At 36.6% G+C, this 26,129-nt stretch overlaps 1 protein-coding gene across 3 annotated transcripts in view; it reads left to right on the top strand.

Moving 5' to 3' along the window:
• Positions 1-26,129, top strand: part of CPQ (carboxypeptidase Q) — a 383,503-nt gene that overhangs the window by 12,249 nt on the left and 345,125 nt on the right. The gene's annotated exons all lie outside the window — the stretch shown is intronic.

Genomic DNA, 26,129 nt, shown 5'->3' on the forward strand with positions numbered 1-26,129 from the left:
TGAGCCAAGATTAATCTTTAATGGTGAGTTGGGTGGATAGAACTATAGTCAGACTGGAGATGAGGAGGTGTCTTCTGTGTTTGGGCTGCTGTAACAAAGTGTCATAGCCTGGGTGGCTTATAAACAATAGAAATTTATTTCTCACAGTTCTGGAGATTGGAAGTCTGAGATCATGGTGCAAGCATGGCTGGGAAGGACCTCTTCTGGGTTGCAGACTTCCAACCTCTCATTGTATCTTCAATATAACAAAAGAACTCTGTAGTATCACTTTTATAAGGACACTAATCCCATTCATGAAGGGTCTAGCCTTATGACATAATGGCCTTGCAAATGCCCCACCTCCTAGTACCATCATGTTAGGGTTAGGATTTCAACATTTGAATTTCCTGGGGGGACACATTCAGCCTGTTGCAGAAGACTCTTCACGTATCCAGCCCAAACCAGAATCTAGCTGCTACTCTGTGTTGCACATGTGCTGAATGATGGAGACACAAGGATGAAGGAAACACAATTCACTTTAAAAGCTCAAAAGCATTTATTGAGCTTCTACTACATACTGGACCGATAATCCATTTAACATTGATCTTTCCCTTGAAAAACTTTTAAGGCTAGTGACATAATTTGGTTAATTTTGACTTAGGCTGTGGTAAACTTTGAAGGAGGTAAGCATAGTGTGTAGGGATATCATTGAAGGGGACATTCGGCACCACCTGTGAGAAGAGAAGTCAATTTAGGTATAGCATCCTGGAAATGATTGTACCTGAGCTGACTCAAGATGGTTGTAGGAGAGTGGGGGTGAAGAAAGGTAGAAAAGGAGAGGAAAAAGCAGAGTGAGGGGATTATTTTGGCCAGGGCAGATAAGAAGAGATTTCAAAGAGAAGGTGATAATTCAGATGTATTACATATAACATTATTGCTAAGTGAGAGAAATAAAGAAGATCAGAATTAAAGTGGTGAAAATGTTATTGGTAAGGACAAAAGGAAGAGATGTAAGAAGATAGAATAATGATATTTAGTGGCTGACTGAATAAATAGATGCTTTTGTACTCTTGAGCCTGAATGGTAGGGACAATTATGGTTTCATTCACAGAAAGAGGGAAATCCTCTTTCTAACTTAGAGATTTGGGGGAAGTTGATAAGTTTGGTGACGTTGAATCAGAACATTTGGTTGTAAGTGAAAGCAATCCATCTATAACTTCTATAGATTATAAAAAGAAACTTCAGGAATATAGCTGGCTTTAGACATGGCTAGATCCAGGACATAAATGATATAATATGGGCCCATCTCTATCCCAAATTGTCTATCTTTCAGCTTAGCTTGTCCTGTCCTGCTTGATTTCATTCTTCAGATAGGTTTTTGTGTATACAGTAGGCAAAATGGGTGCCTAAAGCTCCAGATTCACATCCTGGCAATCTCAGTGGAAACAACATTTTTTTCCCCACATGTGAGCTCTTTATTTTAGCTCTTTATTTTACCTTTTCTCAAGTATAATTTTAAAAACACAAGTTACTGCAAATGTTCAGTCTTCAATGTAGTCTGGTTGAGGGACAGAAATACCATAATTGCCTTCCAATAATTTGAAGTTATGAATACATGTATTTTCTAAATTTATTTTATTTTCATCCATCTGGGAAAATACTGTTCCTCAGATTTTTATCCCTTCATATATTTATACCATTTTAATCAGCACCCTATTCATCAGATTTTTCTGTTATTTTGTACTATCAGAAGACTCAAGAAAATCCTGTTTTTAAAATTGTATTTGCTTTGTCTTCATTTGCTATCGCATTTACTGTAATTAGTGCAGTTAATACAAATAATTCAACCAGCATTTATTCCTGCATTATTCCAAACACTGAAATATGGAGGAAATCAGAATACATAGAAACATAAAACAAAGCTCCTTTCAAGGCAATCATGATCTACTGTCAGAGACAGAAATGCAGACATAAAATTAAAATAAACTGCAGTGGCCCTCAGGAAGAAAATGAGCAGAAGGCTCTGAGAACCGAGAAGGCAGAGACCTTTGCTCTTGCTTTCTTGGAGGGAGGCCTCAAGGGCTGCCCTAAGATAGGACAGAAAAGGTACAGTGGTAGATCAATGTGCAGAATTTGGGGGGAGAAAGAAGGGAAGTCAAGCTGCCTGTCAAGTTTGGAGCATTTGCATTCCCTGTTTCAGAACTAGGGGACCTTGAAGGAAAGATCTTGGGGAAAAGAGATTATGTAAGTTAGGCTTTGAAATCATCCATAGCTGGAGATACCTAGCAGGCATTTAAGACTGTAGATCTGGTTCTAAAACACGAAAGCAAGGTTTAGGACTAGGTGCAAAGAGACACTGTATATGATTAAGTTGGGTAAGAAAAGGAATTGGGGAGTAGAGTAATAACCAAAAAATCTACTCTGGTAGATCTTAGAGGCAGCTAATGTAAGCGTAATAGTAACATTTAAAAAACAAATCCCAGTGATAGAAACACATTTACCTCACATCCTTTAGCAAGGAGAGGTTCTTTTTAAAAAATATAGTTAATTTGTTGATTTTCATTTATTTAAAGTAAACAAACAAACAAGCAAGCAAACAAATCCCAAAGAGTTCACACATTTCTCTCCCTCCTTTTCCACCCTTGTCTCTTGCAACCAACAGTCTGTTATCTATATCTTTGATCTTGGTTTGATTGATTGATTAATTCCAAATAGAGGAGAGATCATCTAGTATTTGTTTTTCTCTGTCTGACTTATTTCACATGGCACAATGGGGTTGAGGTCCATCCATGCTGTTGCAAATGGCATGATTTCATTCGTTTTTATGGCTGAATAATACTCTCTTCTGTATATGGACACCTTGATTTCTTTATCCATTCATCTCTCTATAGGCATTTAGGTTGTTTCCATATCTTGACTATTGTAAACAAAGCTTCAGTGAACATGAGAGTGCATATATCTTTTTGAGTTATTTATTTATTTTTTTGGATAAATACTCAGAAGAGGAATTGCTCGATCATATGGTAGTTCTATTTTTAATTTTTTGAGGAACCTCTATACTGTTTTCCATAGTGTTTGCCCCAGTTTACTTTCTCATCAACAGTGCACCAGGGTTCCCTTGTCTCCATGTCCTCACCAAGATTAATTATTTTTGTCTTTTTGATAGTAGCCATTCTAACAGGTATTAAGGCATATTTCATTATGATTTTGAATTATATTTCTCTAATGATTAATGATGTAGAATACCTTTTTCTGTACCTCTTGGTCATCTGTATATCTTCTTTGGAAAAGTGTCTCCTCAGATCTTCTGCTCATTTTTAAATTAATTATAATAATTTTTAATTGTTTTTTTTAAATTAACTGTATTGCATTATATGTGTTCTCTATGTATTTTGGATATTAGCCCTTTATTACATATATGGTTTGCAAATATTTTCTCCCATTTAGTAGGTTGCTTTTTCATTTTGTTGCTGGTTTCCTTTGCTGTGCAGAAGCTTTTTATTTTGATATGTTCCTACTTGTTTATTTTTGTTTTGTTACTTTTCCTTTTGGCGTCAGATTCAAAAAATCATCATCAAGACCTGTGTCTAGGAGGTTACTGTCTGTTTTCTTATAGGACTTTTATGGTTTCAGGCCTTCAAGTTCTTAAATTCATTTTGAGTTAATTTTTGTGTGTGGTGTAAGATAGTGGGCCCAGTTTCATTCTTTTGCATATGGCTGTGCAGTTTTCCCAGCACAATTTATTGAAGAGACTGTCCTTTCCCCATGATATATTCTTGGCTTCTTTGTTGTAAACTAATTGACAATATATGTGTGATTTTATTTCTGGGCTTCTCATCTGTTTCTTTGATTTGTGTGTCTGTTTTCATGCCAGTAACATACTATTTTAATTACTATAGGTTTGTAATTTAGTTTGAAATCAGGGAGTGCAATGCCTCTAGTTTTTTCTTCTTTTTCAAGATTGCTTTGGGCGCCTGGGTGGCTCAGTGGGTTAAGCTGCTGCCTTCATCTCAGGTCATGATCTCAGGGCCCTGGGATCGAGTCCCGCATCGGGCTCTCTGCTCAGCAGGGAGCCTGCTTCCCTCTCTCTCTCTCTGCCTGCCTCTCCATCTACTTGTGATTTCTGTCAAATAAATAAAATCTTAAAAAAAAAAAAAAAAAAAAAAAAAAAAAAAAAAAAGATTGCTTTGGCTCTTTCAGGTCTTTTGTTTTTCCATGTACATTTTACGATTGTTTGTTCTCTTTCTGTGAAAAATGCCATTGGAATTTTGAGAATGATTGTTTTGAATCTGTATATTGTTTTGGGTAAATGGATATTTTAACAATATTAATTCTTGCAGCCCATGGGCATGAAATATATTTCCTCTTGTTTGTGTTTTTTTCAATTTCTTTCATGAATGTCTTGTAGTTTTCAATAGAGAGGTCTTTCACCTCCTTGGCTAAATTGATTCCTAGATATTTTATTTTATTTTTGATGTAGTTGTAAATGGGATTGTTTTCTTAATTTCTCTTTCTGATATTTTGCTATTAGTGTATACAAATACAACAGAGTTTTGTGTATTGATTTTGTATCCTGCAACTTCACTGACTTCATTTATTCTAACAGGTTTTTTGATAGAATCTTTAGAGTTTTCTATATATAATATGTCATTTGCCAATAGAGACAGTTTGACTTCCTCCTTTTCAGTTTGGATGCCTTTTATTTCTTTTTCTTGCCTAATCTCTCTGGCAGGACTTCCAGTATTGTGTTGAAACAACTTTTATTTGCAACATCCTTATATTTTAAAATATATTTTATTATTATTCAGATGAGAGGAGCTGTCAGATCAGGAAATGATTGCCATTGGAAAGCTATTCTGTTACAGTTCTCAAGAGGAGGGGCATGCCGTGCCAAATGGTGCCCCCTAAGGAAGCACGAGGTCAGGTAGGAGGCAGAGAAGTGACAGGAAGTCATGTACATAAGACTTTATTGTAGTTTTGGTGAGCAAGAATGGGTGAGACAAAGTAAACGGGTTTAGGGTTGGTTTGAATAATTTTAGTGGGCTCTCAGGTATATGGATCATCTCAAGTTGTCTGGTTGCTAGCCCTGGGTTGATTACTGCAGGCAGAGCAAGTTTGGAGGTTGTAAATGTGATTTGGAGGATGGCTGGAGGGTATTGGTTTAGGTTGGTTGGTTTACATATGAAAGGAGTGTTCACAGGGAAGTCTGTGAATCAGCTAACCTTGGAAGGGGCAGTTCCTCTGGATCAGTGAGGCCGAAGATGTGAGAGCATGAGGAATATAGAAAATAGGAAAATGTAGTTAATATACCATATATCATTGTTGGTGAAGATTCTAATTGGCCTTACTTGGACCAATCTGTCTCAGTAGTTTGGATGTGGAGTGATTGACAGTCAGCCTAGACCAGAGTGTGGGGGTCAGGGTGGATGAGCTTAAAGAATAGAAAAGAGAGGGGCGCCTGGGTGACTTAGTGGGTTGAGCTGCTGCCTTTGGCTTGGGTCGTGATCTCAGGGTCCTGGGATCCAGTCACTCATCAGGCTCTTTGCTCAGCGGGGAGCCTGCTTTCCTCTCTCTCTCTCTCTCTGCCTACTTGTGATCTTTCTGTGTCGGGTAAATAAATAAAATCTTAAAAAAAAAAAAAAAAAAGAAAAGAAAAGAAAAGAGAAAATGTGGATGTACGCTGAGAAGTAAAAAACCATAGCTACCATAGTCTACCATGATATGACTGTAGCCATTTTGGTTGAGGTAACCAATTCAAATGTGGCTCTGGGCTTCTAGATTCCAGACAGGTTAGTTTTGTTTAACAGCTTTCAGTGAACAGCATGCACTGCTCCTTGGCTTGATGTTTTTTTTTTTTTTTTTAAGATTTTATTTATTTATTTGAGAGAGAGAGCTTGCGAAAGAGCACATTAGCAGGGGCGGAGGGAGGGGTAGTGGATGAGGGAGAAGCAGGCTCCCCACTGAGTAGAGAGCTCCATTCCAGGACCCCAAGATCATGACCTGAGCCAAAGGCAGATGCTTAACTGACTGAGCCACCCAGGCACCCATTCATGTCTTTCTTCTTCCTGCTTTTCTACAAACCTGTAAAGTTCTTGAAATTCAGTGTCTAAATATGAACTCATCATTCATGTTTTCTGATCCCCTTAACTAGGTACCAGTATTTTCCTCAATGCCTGAAACAGAAACCTTAGCTTTTTCTTTGACTCCCCATCTTCCCCTTCTGTCAAATCATCTATCTTCTTCTGAAATCTCTCCTAGATTTACTCCTTTCTTCCGATGTTCGCCGCTGCCTTTCTAGTTAGGATTTGTATCACCTTTCTAGTCTCTTCTTTTAAATCTGTCTTTTAAAATATTGGCAGATTTATCTCACTGGGAAAAGATCACCCCCACGCCAATATAAACCTCCCAATTATTTGAACATTACACAGAGAGAATGGTGTATACATAGCACAAGGGTGAATGTCTGAAGATCTAAATTCAAGTCACTCCATGTTTCACTCTGCATTTCATCAAAGATATTTGGTGGCTTAAATGAGGAAATGCATGTTTGAAAAATCTTTGTAAACTGTAGTATAGTTGAGATGATGGTGATTTCTTTATTTCTTCTTCTGCTGTGTGAATTGAGTCATTTTCAAATTCTGATTTTCAGCTTTATCCCCTCTAAGGGAATTCCTCTCTGTCCGAATTTATTTCTGTCTTTGTATTTTTTTACTGTTTCCAGACCTGAAATGCCCTACTTTTTGCTTTCTTCTCAGTCAACTAAAACTTAATTATCTTTAAAAGCCTGACAGAAGTCCTGCCTCTCTTATGAAGTCCTTTTTAATGATACAGATCACCCATATCCTTTTTTCCCCTATACTTCATTTTCACTGATTTATTTACTCTTTGATTTTTGCTTATCTTTCAGTCTTTATAGTATACTTTATACTTCTGAGGGCAGGGATCTTGACTTTCACTTCTTCTGTACCATGTATAGTTCTGGTTGTGTAGTTTTTAAATAAATAGTTGCTAATTAATTAAATGTTGGTTGGGAAAAAGTACTAATCTGCAATAATTGCACCTTGGATGAGCTTCTCTTTTCCTCTTGGGAAGAAATAATCGTGAATTGATTAGACTGACAGAAATAATTTAGCCCAATTTAACAAACCCTTCTTGAGTTTCAGAGCATATGGGCAAGTGCTGAATAAATGTTCATTTGTTCACTTATTCAGTGAACAGATATTTATTGGATCTCCACTATTTTCCCCACACTGTGTGAGTTATTGTAATACATGTGTGCTCTTAGACATTCAGACATTGAGAATCCAAACATGAATCTGCCATGGTCTTCATCTTCAGTTTGTTTTACGTATATGACCAATGGTGGTACCATTGGATGATTATAGGCTTTACAGAAAAGTAAATGCCATGCTGTGGATACACAAAGAAAGAAGTAATTAATTTTGACTTGGATAGTTTTAGAAAGGATTCACAGAGGAGTTAATATTCAGGAAAAAAATGAAGCATGCAGAGAAGTAATACTCATATTTGCTTTGTGAAAATTTTGTACTTTACACAGTGTGTTTTAAAAAAATTGACATGCTGGGAAGTTTCCACTTCTGGAAAGATGGAGTAGATGTACTTTTTCCTATTTATCCCCCTAAGTATAACTAAAAACAACTCAGACTCTTGGGGAAAAATATATATGAAAAACATAAGAAGACTCTGAGAGGTGGGAAGAAGGCAGACTGGCTAGGGACCATGGGACCTGAGTTCTTTGTTCTTTTTTTTAATTTTTTCCCCCATCATATACCCCAGACTTGGAGCTGAAAAAGCTGGCAATTTGGAAATGCCAATGAATATAGAAAAAAAAAGAAAAAAAAACCAACCCTAACAAAAGCCTGCTCACTATAGCCAGTGGGCCAAGACAGGGATAGTCTGTCAAGACAGAAAACTAAGAAGGTAACCATTCTACTCTAGTCAGATACTACAGAAAAAAAAAAAAGCAAAAATACAAAAAACTGTGCCTCCACTGTGAACTCACGCCAACAGAAACTGAGTGGGTAGTTTAGACTTTTGTCCTCACAAGGCTATTGCAGGGTATCCCAAACCCTTGCCATGGTGGTGTCAGGGAAGATTAGGTAGGGAGCCAGGACTTTTCATATATCCAGTACCCATCAGTGAGCCTCCCCACCCCCACCTTTGCAGTAAGTAGAAACCAGGTAGGGAGTTTGGACTTATGGCCCAGTTGAAAATAATGCACCCTCCCTCTTCTCTGATGGCATGGTCTTAGAAGAGATCTAGGGAAAGTCAGGACTATCACCATTGCCAGCAGTAATGAGATCATCCTACTGCATTGTCAGTGAAGACCATGTGGGGTGTCTGGAACTCCCACCCTCACTCAGAGTTTATAAGGAGATCCTCTCTTTGAATGTGGGGAGCCCAGATTGCCACCTCCAATGGCAATGTTGAGACAGCAGCATCTCTACCTACTTCTACTACTGTGGTGTTGGAGAAAACCAGCTAAAATAGAAGGTTTAGAAGTTTTAGAATTTAGAATATCTGACAAAAAATTTTAAAATAGCCAAATAAAAATGCTTTAATGAGCAATTACAAACCACTTGTAACAAATGAAAACATAGAAAGCCTTAGAAAAGAAATAGGAAATCTCAGTAAAGAAACAAAATATAAAAAAGAATCAAATGGAAATTCTACATCTGAAAAAAAATACTATAAACGAAGTGAGAATCTCAGTGAATGGGCTAAACAGTAAAATGGAAGAGACAGAAGGAAAAACAGTAAACCAAATGATAGAGCAATCTGACCAAAAGAGAAAAAATAGATGGCAAAAAATTGAGCAGAGCACAGGGAGCTATGGTACTATAAGAAAAGATATAACATTCATATCATTGGAGTCTCAGAAAGAAAAGAGAAAGAAATTAAGGTTGAAAATAACCCTCAAAGAAATAATGGTTGAAAACTTCTCAACTTTGATAAAGACATAAACCTTGAGATTCAGGAAGCTAAGCAAACTCCCAGTAGGAGAGAAGAAACCCAAGGAGATCTCTGCCAATACACTGCATATTCAAATTTCTGAAAACTAAAGGCAAAAAATATTGAAAGCAGCCAGAGGAAAATGACACCTTACCTATAGGGGAAAAATAATTAGAATGAGAGTGGATTTCTCATCAAAAGTCATGGAGACTGGAAAATGGTAGCACAGTATTTTTCCGGTGCTAAAAGAAAATAACTGTGAACCTAGAATTATATACCCTGCGAACATATCCTTGGGACAAGGGGAAATCAAGACATTCTCAGGTAAAGAAAACAACCTTAAGCAGATCTGCCTTAAAAGAATGGCTAAAAGAATTTCTCTCAGCAGAAAGGAAATGATAAAAGAAGGAACCTTGGAATATAAGGTAAGAAAGAACCTGGTAAGCAAATATACTGTTAAATTTGCTTTCCTTTTTTCCCTGAGTTTTCTGAATTGTGTTTGATGGTTGAGGTGAAAAATTATAATACTTTTAAATGTGATTCTAGATATGTGTGGATAAAATATTTAAGAAAATTATACTATAAACATGGAAGGGTAATGTATTACATGTATGTAATAGGAGGTAAGTTTTATATACTTAAACTGCTAAAATGAGGATACCAGTAGACTAAGGTGTTTTATATATGTAATGTGATACATAGAGCAGCCACTAAAAAGAGTTATGCAAAGAGATATATTCAGAAACACTACAGATAAATCAAAATGGCATTCTAAAAAATGTTCAAGTAACCCACAGACAAGTAGGAAAAAACAAACAAACAAATAGCCCTCGAGAAACAAATAACAGAGAAGAAAAATAGAAAACCAAAAGACTTAAGATCTAATATATCAATAATTACATTAAGTAAACACTATGAAAACATCAACTAAAAAAACATATTGACAGAGTGGATTAAGAACATACCCAACTATATGCTGTGTATAAGAAACTCATTTCAAATATAGTAACACAGCAACTTGAAAATCAAAATATGGGAAAACATACACAGTTGATTCTCCTTATTTGTGGCAGCTAATTACTCCATCACTCCACTGTGAACACTGAATTAGCAAACTCTGAACTGCTCCTAGGGCAAGTGAGAGTTAGGCTCCTGTGAGCCTCTGTTCACATTTTTGTCAAATGGTCAGTACATATTCTTGTTTTATATGCATTTCTGTTTGACGATACTTTATTGGGTGAGTATTGTTGAGTCATTAACTTTGAATTCAGTGCCAACAGCACTGCGAGACCTGTCTGATTCTAGCACACATTTCTCTGTAAGGCACCAACAGCCTTCTTGCTCTTAGGAACTGGAAACAGTCCTTCAGTGCTATGCTCAAGGCCAGCCATGTTAAGCAGTGAAATAACCAACAAAAAGCAAAAAATGGGGAAATTGTGGTGCTAGTAGATTGTGAAAAGCATATTTGGTTTTAGCCTGAGAGTTGAAACAAGAAGACAGAGGGATTGCCTTGTTTGATTTTAGCTGGGAATATGTGTCAGGCAACTCAAACTTTTTTTTTTTTTAATTTATTTATTTGACAGATTTCACAAGTAGGCAGAGAGGCAGGCAGAGAGAGAGAGGGGGAAGCAGTCTCCCTGCTGAGCAGAGAGCCCAGTGTGGGGCTCGATCTCAGGACCCTGGGATCATGACCTGAGCCGAATGCAGAGGCTTTAACACGCTGAGCCACCCAGGTGCCCCGCAACTCAAACTTTTTGCCGTTCTGTGCATGTCCATGAATGACTTTAAAAATATTGCTAGTATTGATTTTGGGGATATAAATACATTTTAGTGAGTGAGTAAATTAGCAAATATGGAATCAATATATAATGAGAACTGGCTAGATCATTACAAAGATTAACCAAAAAAAAAAAGCAGAAAAAGCTATATTAATACCAGGTAAAGTAAACTTCAGGGCAAAGAAAATTATTAGAGACAGAGAGAAATGTTATATGATAAAAGAGTTAATCCACTAAGAAGATAGAGCAATGCTAAATGTGTAGGTACCAACAAAACAGCTGTAAAATCTGTGAAGCGAAAATTGGCAGACGTGAAAGGAGAAACAGACAAATTCAAAGGATACTTCAGTATCCTTCTCTCAGCATTTACTAGAACTAGGAGGAAAATCAGCAAGTGTATGGTAAAACTCAGCAGCTCCACCAATTACAATGATCTAATGGACATTTATAGAACACATCACTCCATAATAGCAGAAAAATGTTCTTTTTAAGTGTCCATGGCGGGGGGAGGAGGGAAGTGCCCATGGAGGATTATACCAAAACCATATCTTGGGCCACAAGACAAACCTCAAAGTGTTTAAAATAGTTGAACTCCTACAGAATGTTTTTTTTTTTCTTTTTTTTACCATAATGCCATCAAAATGAAAACGAATAGCAGAAAAATAACAGGAAGATCTACAAATACTTGGAGACTAAACAACACACTTTTAAATAATGTGTGGGTCGAAGAAGTCTCAAATAACAAAAGGTATCAAAGAGGATAAAAACGAAAATGTCAAAATTCATGGGACACAGCTAAGGCAGTGCTACGAGGAAGATTTGTAGTGCTATATGAATACATTAGGAAAGAGGTGAAGTTTCACATTAATATAAGCTCCCACCTGAAGAACCTAGGAAAATAAAATAAAAGTAAACCCAGAGCAAGGAGAAGGAAGGACATAGTAGCAGAAATCAATGAAACTGAAAGCAGTAAAACAATAGAGAAAATCAAGGAAACAAATAGTTGATTCTTTGGAAAGGTTAATAAAATTGATAATTCTCTAGCAAGTCGGACAGAGGAAAGAAAGACACAAATAGCTGTATCAGGAATGAAGCAGGAAATCACCAATTGCAGACACCAAGAGGTTAATAAAGGACTACTACAGCAATTCTATATACATAAATTTTACAGTGTAGTTGGAACAGACCAATTCCTCAAGAAACACAACTACTACAACTTACCCTGAAATAAATAATTTGAATAGCCCTATAATGATTAAGGTTATTGAATTTATAATTCAAAAACTGCCAAGAAAGAAATCTCTAGCTCCAGATGGCTTCACTAGAGAATTCTACCAAATATTTAAAGAATTAACACCAATTCTATATAATCTAATCCAGAAAACAAAAGGGGGGAATGTTTCTCAATTCGCTTTATGAAGCTAGTATTACTGTGATGCCATATGACAAAAACAGTACGAAAAAGAGAGCTGCAGACCAGTGCCCCTCATGAACATAGATACAAAAATTCTTAACAAAATATTAGCAAATATAATTGAGCAAAGTAGAAAAAGAACTATACATGATCACCAAGGGGGGGTTTATTCCAGGAAAGCAAATCTGATTCAGTATTTGAAAATCAATGTAATCTACCATATTAATAGACTAAAAAAGAAACATCACATGATTCTATAAGTTGATGCAGAAAAAGCATTTGAGAAAATTCAGTACCCATTCATGATTAAAATTCTCAGTAAGATAGGAATAGAAGGGAGCTTCTTCAATTTGATTTAAAAAAAAATGGCCACAGAAACCTATAGCTAACATTTTACTGAAATGAATTGATGCTGAAAAACTGAATGCTTTTTCCCAGAGATCAGAATAAAGTGGGAAGAATCCCAGTCTACTTGATTTCAAGCCTTATTATAGAGTAATCAAGACTCTGTAGTGTTGGTGGAGGGATAGACACATAGATCAGCTGAGCAGAGCAGATCTTAGAAACAGATCTATGTAAATGTGTCCAAATGATTTTCCACAAAGGTGCCAAAGCAGTGCCATGAAGGAAAGCTAGCCTTTTCAACATGTGGTGCTGGAGCATTTGGACAGCATCAGCAAAAGATGAACCTTGACTTAAGTCTCACATGTTATGAAAATTAACTCAAAATGGATCATGGACTTAAATGTGAAATGTAAAACTATGAAACTTTTAGGAAAAGACAAAAGAAAGTCATTGGGATCTAGATCTAGGTGAGGAGTTCTTAGACTTCACACCAGGAACATAACCCTTAAAAAGAAAAAAGTGGTAAGTTGGATTAAATAAAAATTTAAACCTTTGGCTCTGTGGAATACCCTGTCAAGAGAATAAGAAGACAAGGTAGAGAATGAGAGAAAATGTTTGGAAATCACCTATCTGACAAAGGACTAGTATCTAGAATATATAAACTCAAAAAAGTTAACAGAAAGCAAGCAGTCCAGTTTGAAGTTGGACAAAAGAAGAAACATGTTACTGGATAAGACATACAGAAGAGATATAAGCACCTGGAAAGTCGTGCATCATTTTCCATTAGGGGAATGCAAACTAAAAGCAATGGGATAGCACCATATACCGATCACAATGAGTAAAATAAATAATAACACTAAATGCCGGCAAGGATGTAGAGAAGCTGGATCACTCATACATTGTTGGTGAGAATGTAATTTCCGGCCACTCCGGAAAAGAGTTTGATAATTTCTTTAAAAATAAACTAAACATGGGGACTTCTGGATGGCTCAGGCAGTTAAGCGTGTGCCTTCTGCTCGGATCATGGTCCCAAGGTCCTGGGATGGAGCCTCACAGCAGTCTCCCTGCTCAGTGGGGAGCCTGCTTCTCCCTCTGCCTGCCACTCCCCCTGCTTTTGCTCTCTTTCTTTGTCAAATAAATAAATAAATAAGATCTTTAAAAAACCCAAAAACTAAACATGTAAATATCAGGCAATCTAGCAGTTATAGTATTCCTGGGTGTATATCCCAGAGAAATGAAGATTTATGTTCATACAAAAGCCTGTACACTAATGTTCATAGCACCTGTGTGTGTAATAGCCCCCAACTGGAAACAGCCCAGCTATCTTTTAATTGAAGAATGGCTGAACAAATTGTGATACATCCATGCAATGGGATACTACTCAGCGATAAAAAGGAACAGACTATTAATATAGGCAATGACTTGGATGAAAAAAGCCAACCCTGAAGTTATATACTGTATTATTTTTTATATAGCATTCTTAAAATGACAAATGATAGCAATGGGAGAGATAGTAGTGGTTGCTCAAAGGAAGAAGTGATAGTGGTGGGGCCGTGGGTGTAGCCGTAACAGAGCAAAATGAGGGTTGCTTGTGCTGATGGAAATGTTCTGTATCTCAGCTCTTTCGGTGACAGTATTCTGGTTCTGATATTGTACCATAGTTTTGTAAGATGTCACATTGGGGGAAAATGGGTAAAGGGTACTGGGATCTCTCTGTACCTTTCTTATAATTGCTTGTGAATCTAAAATTATCTCCAAATAAAAAGTCTAATTAAAAAAACTTAGTATACTTTAGTTTCCTTTCCTCTTGTAGATAATCTTAAATCTTTATCTCAATCAATGACAGACTGATCTATGAATACTTAATCTGAATTTCTGCATTACATTCAGTGTTGTGGTGACTGGAACTGTTAGGAATATAGAATATTATATTATTAGGAATAGAGAAGCATAAGATTTACAGTACATACAAACTAAAGTGTGTGTGTGAAAAGCATGTGCAAGTATGTCTTGGAGCGGACATGACTCTCTAAATGTTTCTAACATGGGCGCCTGGGTGGCTCAGTGGGTTAAAGGCTCTGCCTGCCGCTCAGGTCATGATCCCAGGGTCCTGGGATGGAGGCCCACATTGGGCTCTCTGCCTGCCTCTCTGCCTACTTGTGATCTCTCTTTGTCAAATAAATAAATAAAATCTTTTAAAAAAATGTTTCTAACGTTTCACAATAAATTGTAAGAGCTATAGCGTAAACGTGGTACTTGTAATCCTATTCAACTCTTAACTTGGCAAGAAGAATGTCTTTTCTCAGATAGGTAAGTTCAGTGCAGTACTAACCATTGTACTGTCAAAACAAAAGAAAAACAAATGGCCTGGCTAAGGTTTGGCAGCTGCAATAAGGAACCTATCAATTTGAGGTTGGTTGTAATGGATTACATTTAAAAGAATATTCTTCCAAGTAATTCTGGTGCTTGGGATGAATGAAGAATTATATAAAGAATCTGCAACTCATCTCCAAAAATTGAGAAAAACAAGAAAATTCTTGCCAACTTTTCCTTGGCTCATGTTTATGGAATATATAAATATTTGACATTTTTTATTCTTTCCTAATTATCAGCTAATTTGCCTGTAGAATTTCTTTGAAGAATTATTTTCACAACAGAATTTTAACAGAGTGACAATTCACTAATACAGTTTTCAGGGATGGGGAAGAAAAATAGATCCTATCAGATCTCATGGTTTAAAGGAATTCTTAGAGATTTAGGTGAAATAGATGAAGATTTCTGTTTTTATAGACTCAGATGATTCTCTTTCTATGCAGTATCCAACATCAGCTTACTATGTAATAAAAACAAAACCATCGAAGCAAAAAGAGGCAAAAATAAAGCTTCATGGGCATCTCAGACCATTTGTGAAAGCTGCTGTATTATAGGCCACAAAGCGGGTATTTTGCAAATAATAGGACTGCACCATTGCACCCCCTCCTAGACTATCCAAACAGTGTCCTCTGGGCTCCCGTGGTACTTAGCCAGGTTCTGTGCAGCAGCTCTGACACCTGCCATGTGCTTGTCAGTGTTCTGGGTCCAAGGGATACAGCTGTGAACAAAACAAATGAAAACTGCTGCCCTGAGGGAGTTTCCATTCAAGACTGGAAATATGGACAATAAGCAAATGGATAGGTTAACTTTATAGGACGTTTGGAAGTGACATGTTCTATGCAGACAGAAAAAGCAAGGAAGGAGACAAGGACTGCTAGAATTGGGGGAGTCCTCGCCAGTTTGACTAGGGCTGTCAAAGAAAGATTCAGTGAGAAATGCATTTTGAGCAAAGCTTTTGAAGGCACTGTGTTCCCTCTGGGGAAGAGTGTACAAGCAGAGGGAACAGTTAGTACAGAGGTTCTGAGGTGGGAACATTGTAGAGGCCGGAGTGACTGGAGCAGAGGGAGGGAGAAGTAGATCTGAGGTCTGAATGTAGCAAGGGCCTTGTGGGTCACTCGAAGGACTTAGGCTCTTACTGTGAGCAAGATGGGGAGCAGTGCGAGGGCTCTCAGTAGGGGAACAACAGAATGTGACCAGACAGCTTCGGTATGAGCACGACTGTGCCTTGCTAGTTAGGAAGCAGCTCAAATACCATATTGAACCAATTCCAATAAAATGCTAAGTCAGGGTTGCTGCTGGGGGAAAGGGTGGTTAGAGAGAAAAAACCTACAACACCTTGACAAGAACCTTTCTGTTACCTTTTTTTTTTTTTTTTTAAGATTTCATTTATTTATTGGACAGAGAGAGAGAGAGATCACAAGTAGGCAGAGAGGCAGAGAGAGAGGGACAAACAGATTTCCCAATGAGCAGAGAGCCTGATGCAGGGCTCTATCCCAGGACGCTGAGATCATGACCTGAGCCAAAGGCAGAGGCTTAACCCACTGAGCCACCCAGGCGCCCCATCTTTCTATTACTTTTAAGACAGTGGAGGTAGAGACACAGGAGATCTAGTCCTATAATAAAAACAGTCTTATTTCTAAAGTAATTGTTGGATAAAAACAATGAAACCTATCACAGGGCATCTGTTTTAGTAGATAATGCAACATGTCAACCATTAGCATGATATCTTAAAATTTTGAGTATTGCAGAATAAGCAAAGATGCTATTACAGCTTGGATTCCTCCTGCTGGGAAAACCACCTGAAAACAGAAAAGGTTCTGAAGAGGAAAGGAGTCTGAGAAGGAAACAGGACTAAAATACATGTATTTTCTGAGCCTTTGGTCCTTTCCTTGATGACATACTTTAAACACTTTTGTGAGTTTATTGAAATTTTAACAAACACACTTCTTTACATCTTACTGAAGTCAGATCTGCTTAGCTGAATAGTGTAGTTCTGTAGTCTGTCATGTGTAAGACTTCCTGACCTGAGTACACTTTTATATCACTCTGAATTGGTGTTACTAAGGGTATAAATTTCCTTAAGAAATGCTTGTGTAGACTTTAAAATAATGAATAAAATAACGCACCTGGCTAAGAATTATTGCATTAGATTCACATTTCTCTAGATAAAGGTCTGTCAGCACATTCATTACAGACACATATTTTCAGGTTGAAACTTGGCATAGCAGTTGTCAAGAAGAAAGAGATTCAAGCAAAATGTGAACAAAAATCTTCCTTTTCTTTTGTTTGAAGGAGATATTCCCTTCATACCCTGATACAACTGTATCCCACAAAACTTTGGGAATCTTGATTTTTGTTTTGTTTTTAGTAAAATAAGAAGGGCCTTTGAAAAATAGTTTATCTCTGGATGTAAAGGTAGGGAAAAAAAAAAAAAACCCTTTTGATGTTTGACAACCGATTGCTTAAAAACAGAAATGATTTAAAGGGCTTTTTCTAAAAAGAGCCCGTGTTGTCTATTTTTTTTTCCTCCTAGAGATCGTAATCACACTGAAAATTGAAACACTGATACCTTTAAAGGTGGAATTTATCCTGCCTGCCCTTCAACAAAACAAGAGTACCCACAAAGGTGACACCTTCAGAAGAAGAATAAACACTGAGGGTATATTTGTTGAGAATTTGAGAAGATACATGAGTCAGAGAAAAGAAAGTATATCAAAAAGCCTTTATAGTCTTTATAATTTTGAGGTCATATGTGCCAATGAAATACCATTCAGAAAGGGTGTATAGTAAAGTCTAAGTTTCCCTCTTCCTCCTTGAGCCAAAGATTACTGGATTATTCTTCACCAAGTCCCTCCCATTCTCAGAGGTATCTCCTATTCTCAGTGTCTTACGCATTCTTTAAGAAAGAACATATTCTTGTTTTGTTGTAGTTAAAAGGTAGCTCACTGTACGTTTTGTTCTGCACCTTATTTTGTTCTTCTGACATTTCCTCTTGGAGACTATTCAGTATTTGTTCATAGCACTTCATTTTTAATGGTTTCATGTTCTATCTCACAGATGTACCATTAGTCTATTTTGTGAGGGCATTTAGGCTTTTTCAAACTTTTGCTATTACAAACAATATAACAATGAAAATCTTTGTAGGTAGATCATTCTGTCTGAGTGCATCTGTAGGAGAATTTCTATAAGAGGGATTTTTGTCTTAAAAAGCCCATGTACAGGTGCCTGGGTGGCTCAGTCAGTTAAACATCTGATTTTAGCTCCGGTCTTGATCTTAGGGTCTTGGGATGGAGCCCCACATCTGGCTCCTTGTTCATGGGGGGAGGCAGCTTGTCCTTCTGCCCCTCTCCCCAATCATGTTCTCTTTCTCTCTCTCTCTCAAATAAACAAATAAATAAATAAAATTAAAAAAAAAAGTTCATGCATATATGTGGACTGCTCTACGTAGAAATGTACACCACTCCCAGGCTCACCTAACCCTCCATCCCCACTCTTCCAAAACCCTCAGTTTTATTTCTCAGAGAAAGAGAATTTTAAGCTGGTTCTGCACTCAGCATGGAGCCCCACTTGGGGCGCTATCTCAAGATCCCAAGATCACGACCTGAGCTGAAATCGAGAGTCCCAGCATTTGATTGACTCAGCCACCCAGGCTCCATGGCTGCTATTTTAAATGTTATCCAGTAATCCTTTATATCTGCTCTCAATGTTGTTTGTATTCATATATAGTAGCAGTGCCATTATACTATGTTTATATTCACCTACTTTAGTGTATTCTCTTACTGATTACATTTTTCAGTTGATTCTCTTGTGTTGTCTAAGTAAATAATCATATTGTATGAAAATAATGGTAATTTTACCAGATCCTTTTCAATTTTACACCTAATTATTTTTATTGTCTAATATTGCCAGGACCTCGAAAAAATTAATGGTAGTTATAGTGGACATCTTTATCTTAATAGTATTTTTATTGGGCATAATATGACTTTTGAGATGCAATGAGGGTATTTTTTGCTAAAAGAGAATCCATTTATTCTTAGTATAGTATACAATAAAAATTTTTGTCACAAAGGATGATGAATTTTATCACAAGTTTTTTCATAATCTCTGGAGATAGTCATCTAATTTTCTTGGTTGTACTTTTCTCTGTGCTATCTTTACTGGGGTTTATATCTTCACAAAGATAATTTTGAGACTTTCCATCTTTTTTCTATGCTCTGAAACACATCGAATGTATTTGGGGTTATCTGTTTTTTAAGGGTTTGGCTAGATTACCCTTGGGAAAACAACTCTGTGCTGTACTGTTTTGGTGGGAATAAATGTTTGACAATTTCTCCTCCTTTTCTTATGGACATTGGCCTGTTATATTTTCAGTTTCATCTGGGATGAGATTTCTTAGAAAATAATCCATTTCATCATAGTTCTCAAGTTTTCTAACAATGAATGAGCAAAGAGGTGTCTCAGGATTCTTTTAATTTCTTCTGTTTCTGTGAATCCCCCCCTCCCCATTTTCTTTCTTTCCTCCTTGAGAAATTAAACAAGTTAAAGTGTTTCTTTTCTATTCCCCCCTCTCCCTGCATTCAAGAAACAGCTTTTAGGTTTACTTACTAGTTCTTGTATATTCTAGTTTTCTAATTAATTAATTGCAAATTTATTTCTATTTCTCTATTTTTTAATTTAATTTTTAAATTCAAGTGTAATTAACATTCAGTGTCATATTAGTTTCAGGTGTACAGTACAGTGATTCAGCAGTGCTTTATACATTTCTCAGTGCTCATCAAGATAAGTGTACTGTTAATCCCCTTTTATCTATTTTACCCCCCACCCCCACCTCTAGCAACTACCAGTTTGTTCTCTGTATTTAAGAGTTTGTTTTTTGTCCCTTTTTTCTTTTTTTGTTCATTTGTTTTGTTTCTTAAATTCCACATGTGACTGAATCATATGGTATTGATATTTGTGTGGTATTTGTCTTTGTCTTAAATTTTTCCCTGATGGTAGGTGATATTAAGGGACTTTTCATGTGTCTGTTGGCCATCTGTATGTCTTTGGAAAAGTGTTTATTCTGCCAATTTTAATTGGATTATTTGTTTTTTTTTAATGTTGAGTTGTGTAAGTTCTTTATATATTTTGGATATTAACTCCTTATCAGATGTATCATTTGCAAATATCTTCTCCCATTCAGTAGGTCACCTTTTTGTTTTGTTGACGGTTTCCTTTGCTGTGCAAAAGCTTTTTATTTTGATCTAGTTCCCATAGTTTAATTTTGCTTTTGTTTCCCTTGTCAGAGGAGATATACCTAGAAAAATATTTCTATGGCCAATGTCAGAGAATTTACTGCCTGTGTTTTCCTCTAGGAATTTTGTGGTTACAGGTCTCATACTTAGGTCTTTAATTCATTTTGAGTTTATTTTTGTATATGGTATTAAAAAAGTAGCCACTTCATTCTTTTACATGTGGTTGCCAGTTTTTTCCTGCACCATTATTAATTTTTTCTTTTTGTTATCCCTTTCTTTTTAACTTCTTGAGTTGAATGCTTATCATATATATTTTTCATTCTTGTTTTTTTTAAGCTTTTTCTTTTTTTTAAAGATTTTATTTATTTATTTGACAGTCAGAAATCACAAGTAGGCAGAGAGAGAGGAGGAAGCAGGCTCCCAGCCGAGCAGGGAGCCGGATGTGGGGCTCGATCCCAGGACCCTGGGATCATGACCTGAGCCGAAAGCAGAGGCTTCAACCCACTGAGCCACTCAGGTGCCCCTTGTTTTTTTTTTTTTTTTTTTTTTTAAGATTTTATTTATTTGAGAGAGAGTGAGAGAGAGAGCATGAGAGCTGGGTTAGGGGCAGAGGGAGAAGCATAACCCCCACTGAGTAGGGAGCCCCCTGAGCAGGGAGCCTGACAGGGGGCTGGATCCTTGGACCCTAGGATCATGATCTGAGCCAAAGGCCGCCACTTAACCCACTGAGCCACCCAGGTGCTCCTCTTCCTTGTTTCTATATATTTTTAGCCGTATCACTTGATAGCATAATTATCTTGTTTTTCTATATAGTTAAGAAAATCAGTATATTACTTTTCTTTATTGTTATCTTATAGATAGCCTACATTTTCAGCTTTGAATTCTTTCCTCTTTGATGCAAAAGTGAACGGAACTTTAAAAATATCCTGGTGGTAGAGTTCTTTTGTTTTCTAGTTTTGTTATTATTTGTTTTATTGCATTATGATCACAGATGTCTATATTGCTTCTCCATTTTTGGAACTTGTTTTCTTTGTTTCCAAATAATCAATTTTATGAATTTACCAGTGGATCTTAGAAAGAAGGTATATTCTCTATTTTTAGAGTATATTGTTTAGAAATACCTTATTTATTTTGTATATTCTAAGGTATTTTTTGTCTATTTGTTCTGACGTCTGTTGGAAGAAAAGAATCAAAGTTTCCTATTGCTGAGGCTTTATTCTGTAGTTTAAAACTTGTATTTTCTTTAAGCTTTTTTAAAAATGGAGAATGATGCTGTATAATTAGGTATTTAGATATTCATAACAATCATCGTTTTGGCTTGTATTCTTTAAGATTATAAACTGTCTTTTTTCATTTAATGCATTTTGCTCTCCAATCAAACTCATCTGAAGTTAACATCATGAACCTTGATTGTGTGTGTGTGTGTGTGTGTGTGTGTGTGTTTTCTTCTTTCTTTTCTTTGGTATTTTCTGCTATAGCCTTTGCCCTTCCTTTTATCTTTCAGCCTCCCTGAGTAACTGAATTTAAGATATTCCTCTTATATGCAGCAGGTAGTTGGATTTTGCTTTAAGATTCAGTCTAAGAGCCTTTTCTTTTAGTAAGTTTATTTAGGCCACATGTATATTTTTGGCAATATACAGTTGTTTGTAGGTTTGTCATCATGACTCTGTTGTTAAATTCACAACATGAACTATATTTCTGCTTTGTGGGGTGTGTGTGTATTTTCCGATAATTCAGAAGATTTTTTACTTTTGTTTTAGCATTTATCTTTATAACTCTATCTTTACATAGAACTATGTAGTGTGGGGTGGGGGGGACTTGGAAAGTTCCACTTCTTCCTACATCCCCCCAAATTGATAAGATTGTATCCCTCCTTATATCTCTTTACATTTAAATATACATTTAAATATGTATTTTACATATTTACATTTATATTTTTACATTTAAATATGTAATGCTAATACTTGATTTTTCAGTTTTAAGCTGTATCTTTTGACCTCAAGTATATTTTCATCAGTCAGTGACTGCAAACCCACCCAATGGTTGCTTAACCAATGAAGACATATGCTGTCTCAGTATTAAGAAATCCAGAAGTAGGGTAGTTCTGTTATCTCAACAATGTCAGTCAGAGCCCAGGTTCCTTCATCTCATTATGTCTCTTTCACTTTGTTGTCTTCAGCAGGTAGGCAATTTTCTTTCTTTTTTAAAATTTAAATTCAACTAATTAACATATAGTGTATTATTAGTTTCAGATGTAGAGTTCAGTGACTCATCAGTCTTATATAATACTCAGTGCTTATTAGGTCCTGTGCCCTCCTTAATGTCCATCACCCAGTTACCCCATCCCCCCACACTCTTCATCCAGCAAGGCTTTCATTCAGAATAGATAGAGTTTCCCAGAAAAACAAAAGTTAAAGGAATTCATGACCAGGAACAAAACCAGCCACATCCCCAACACACATGACGCCATTGGCGTATGGGTCCCAAATCCACAGTCCAGCGCCCTCCTGCTCCAGTCAGCAGGCATGGCCTTGCCACCTGCTCAATGCCAAGTCAACACAACTTCACCTCAGATTGCCAAGGACTCAAATTGACATTCTTTTTAAATTCCAGCCCCTGTGCTCAAGTTTGTGCACAAAAATGGACCTAATTATAACAGCCGAATGAAGCAACCCAAATAGTGACACTAATTCTGCGGACTATATAATGAATAAAAGGAGTGTGCTAGGCTGAGAACATTTCCAACAAGCACATCAAAGAATAATACATACAGCATGATTCTGGCTCCTAGAAGAAACAAACCTGGGAGAAATAAAACAAGTCGAAATCAGAGAGGGAGACAAACCATAAGAAACTCTTAATCATAGGAAAAAAAGTGAAGGTTGCTGGAGGGGAGGGGGGCAGGTAGACTTTTATCTTCATGGTTGTCTCTTCTTGGTTGCAGTTATAGGCATGAACTTGCTACAGTTTCGTGGCAAGGGATAGATAAGTGCTATTTTATCTTACATTTTTTTTTTCTGAGAAAATTGTAAAGCTTTATTGATAGAATTTAAGCCAAATTATCAATATAACAAAAACACATGTGTGGCTTTGGCTTTTCTTCTTTTTAACTTATAACTGTCCATCACCTGCTTTGAAATTTTAGCAGGTGCAAGATTAGGTGGAGTCTTCTTTTTCACATCAAGGCCATCTCCACACTCACCCAGTGTCTTCCAGACCTGTTTCCTGGCTTTTACTTTCCAGTTCAGGAACTTGGACCACAGGTACTCTTCCTTCTCTCTCTTGTACAGGCTCATCGATTCTCAGTTGGTGGTTCCTCTTGTGATGTTTTTTTCATCTGGTTGGGGGGCAACCACAGGTTTGTCCAGCTTAGAAGATTCTTTTCCATCTTCCCTTCCTCAGGATCTTGATCTTCCTTACACACTCATATTTTGCAACTTAAACTCCTGGGAGTAGGATCAAGTCTCAGACAGTAAGCTGCAACCTGCTCATCTAGGCACTCAGAACCCATTCTTACATTTCTTCATAAAAGCAAGGAAGCAAATACCCTCTCATGTGTGGAGTTGAATCACATGTTCATGCTAAAACCACTTATTTTATGGGAAATAGATTTACCAAGATGGACTTAGGCTGATCAGGGATCATTCCCTGGACTTGGGGAAAGCCTCCTAGCTTTACCAACAAAGAAGCAGTGAAGGAGTTGTATAAGTCTCCATTGGTATCTGCCGCCTCTGCCTCTATAAGATGAGGAAGTAAGCGGTAGTGTACACTACCCGTTTTCCTAACCCTTTGCTCTCTTAACTTTTGTTCATTATACATTGCTATATATTAGGGCTTATAAGATATCCAGTTCTTTTTTTTTTTAAAGAGGTATTCATTTATTAATTATTTTAATTTCAGTATAGTTAGCATACACTGTTATATTAGTTTCAGATGTACAATGTAGTGATTCAACGATTCTATATATTACTTGGTGCTCATCAAGATTAAGTGTACTCTTAATCCCCTTTACCTATTTTACCCATCCCCCACCCACCTCCCTTTGGGAACCATCTGTTCAGAGTCTGCTTTTCGGTTTGTGTGTGTGTCTATATGAATAAACTTCTCTTTTTTCCTTTTGTTCATTTGTTTAGTTTCTTAAATTCCATGTATGAGTGAAATCATATGATATTTGTCTTTCTTTCACAGACTTATTTTGCTTAACATTATATTCTCTTGATCCATCTATGTAATTGCAAATGGCAAGATTTCATTCTTTTTTATGACTGAATAATATATGAATTTTTCAGTCATAAATGTTGTGATACATATATAGATAGATATGTGTATGTGAAAGATGTTCAGCATCGCTCATTGTCAGGGAAATGGAAATCAAAACTACAATGAGATACTGTCTCACACCTGTTAGAATGGTTAAAATAAAAAACACAAGAAACAAGAAGTGTTGGCAAAGATGTGCAGAAACTGTTGGTGGGAATGCAAACTGGTGCAGCCACCGTGGAAGACAGTAGAGAAGTTCCTCAAAAAATTAAAAACAAAGCTACCCCATGATCCAGTAATCACACTACTGGTTATTTACCCTAAGAATATGAAAACACTAATTTGAAAGAATATATGCACTCCTATGTTTATTGTACCATTATTGACAACAGCCAAATTATGGAAGCAATCCAAGTGTCCATTGATGGATGGATGGATAAAGAAGATGCAGTATATATAACATATTCAGTCTATCCTATAACTATAATCTCTGTATTTGTTTTGGTGTAGGATTTACTATACTGTGAATTCAGTACTACTATTAGTTATTTCAGCCAGAGTCTTCTCATTCATTTCTTGATTGGCTGAAGCTCATATACTAGAAGTTTCTTCCATGGATGGTAAAGGAGAGGAAGGGAACCAAATTCTTTGGGTTGGTTCTTGCATGCTCAAAACATGTTTGTTCAGCTGTCATTATACTTGAACAATGGTTTTATTGGATATAAAATACTTGGTCTCAATGTATTTCTTTGAGAATTTTTCCCTAGACAGGGGGAAATTATGGATTTTATCCTATTTCATTGTTTTGGTTATGCTGTTTGGAGATACTAGTTATACATATATTTGATTTCTAACATTCATGTGTATTATTTTGCTGTAATTATTTGAAACATTTTACTTTTGCTGTAATCACTTTTAACTCAGTCATTTACATTTTATTCTGACTACTTTTCTCATTTGTGTCCTTCATGATTCTACTTTGTTTTCAACAATATTTAGTCTTTCTGGGATGTCTCTGATATGATCTTCATTCTTTTCTATTTATGGACACTGCTGATCTGTAAGTCATCTCTTTCTATTGTTTCACTTTATTTGAGCTCTTGTATATTTACGTAGATTTTTTGTTTCATAGAGGCATTTGCTTATTTTTTATTTCATGGCATTGTGTTTGGCAACAATTTTTATCTGTTCTGTGGCATTATTTTTTTCATGCCCCTCCTTTTTTTCCTGTGCATCTTTTTCTCTTTTTGTGGCTTATATATAATTTCCCCCCCTTTTTAAAGGTTGCCTTAAATGAGACATGGTCTCTCTGGAACAGCTATTTGTGCAAGGTTTATAGGAGACAAGAATCAATGCTGTCTGTGTTCTGGACTAAAGAGCAGACTTCTTTATGACATGGGGTTTATGTGTGTGATTTTTTAGCTTTTACTCTCTTCACTCCTCTGCCTTCAGCTTTCTGAAAATACGGCATGTGCATGTGATTTATTATTCATTTCCAGCTACCTGCTTTATTTTGTGCCTGGGTTTGTCCAAGAAATCTCCTGCTGTCAGCTCATGCACCTGGAAGCATTATTCCAAAAAAGGGATAGTTTTTCCTATCAGGGTGTGATAGTTTGGTGAATGGTCCTCTGCTGGTTTTGTCTCCGATCTGTAGCCACAGGTGTTCTCCTTTGATATCTTCCTGCAGCCCTCTTTGAGCTATTTGAGCTGTTACACAAAGTTTCCATGTCTAATGCAGGGGAAATGATGTGTGCCCTGCTCTTTCAGATGCTGCAG

Source organism: Mustela nigripes, chromosome 3 (assembly GCF_022355385.1).
Source record: "Mustela nigripes isolate SB6536 chromosome 3, MUSNIG.SB6536, whole genome shotgun sequence".
NCBI lineage: Eukaryota > Metazoa > Chordata > Mammalia > Carnivora > Mustelidae > Mustela > Mustela nigripes.